The following is a 1,222-nucleotide window of genomic DNA, read 5'->3' as shown; positions in this document are numbered from 1 at the left end:
GACTGCTGGTAGTAACAATAATAACACTTGGAAAAACAAGAAGAACGACCATCCTTCTTCTTCGTCTTCTAAGCAAGAAAATACTACCAACAATATAAGCCAAGTTGATATCAATGAAGTGTTAGCTCTTGATGCTCCATTGCCCAAGAAGAAAAGAACTTACACTCATTTAGGAATGACTTATGATGCGGCCTTTGATCGCCTTTACGGTCAAGGCTTGATCACACCTATTGGACCATTTCCTGAGCCAAAACCTGAAGAAAGGAGCGCCAAATGGAATCCCAATGACTATTGCAAGTACCATCAAAGAAGGGGCCACACTACGAAGCAATGTTGGAATTTGAAGGACGTCATTCAAGACTTGATGGATGCAAACAAACTTCCTATCCCTCCAGGTGGCAAGAAGTAATGAATACAAGGCACACAGATCCTTCGTGCAAGTTTTCATGATTTCTTTCTTTATCATTCTTCTCCATTCCCCCATTCATGTCTAGCATAGGTTTTCCACTTTGAATTTTTTTTTATATGTTTCATGTGTTTCGTTCACCTTTTCCATTAATAAAATGAGCAATTTTCCTTTACATCTCGATCATAGAATTTTTCATTCATTCATTCATTCTCAATAAAAAAAAAATCAATTACCGAACTAAACCCAAGGTACACCAATGATTTGAGGCACCTTTGCAACCCTGTCATTCCCTGTTAACCGTTCAATCACATTCCATTTCTTCATCAACCATTTTGAGCCTCGTCTAACGTTTGGCCTTCATTTCTTCAACCCACATTCACTTAACCCTGGGATTGGAAGATGTGTAATTGTATAATATTCAAAAAGCAAGTATAAAAAAAAAAGCAGCAAAGAAACAATAAAACAATGTCTAAAGGCAAATGTTCCAATGTCTTTGATATGAACATGTCTCAGATTGCGTCTCTCATCGAGTGCTTGGTACCGTGCCTGAGAAACATGAATGCTAAGTGAGTGATGGACCGCATGATTTGAGATTGCCTACATTGATTCAAAAGAATGAAAAAAAAAAGAATGAAAATAAATATACTGAAAATAAACTTGCGAAATTCAAAATTTTTAAATTCACAATTACACATCTTGGGAGCTTCTCTCGGGTCTTGAGCCTTTTACCCCTTTCTCCCTTAAACCATCAACTTATCCACATTACAACCCTTGAAAGACCTCTTTGAGGTGTACATACACTTGTGCAAAGTT

This window comes from Chenopodium album, chromosome 8 (assembly GCF_948465745.1).
Source record: "Chenopodium album chromosome 8, dcCheAlbu1.1, whole genome shotgun sequence".
NCBI classification, from domain to species: Eukaryota; Viridiplantae; Streptophyta; class Magnoliopsida; order Caryophyllales; family Amaranthaceae; genus Chenopodium; species Chenopodium album.
This window is presented reverse-complemented; position numbering follows the sequence as displayed.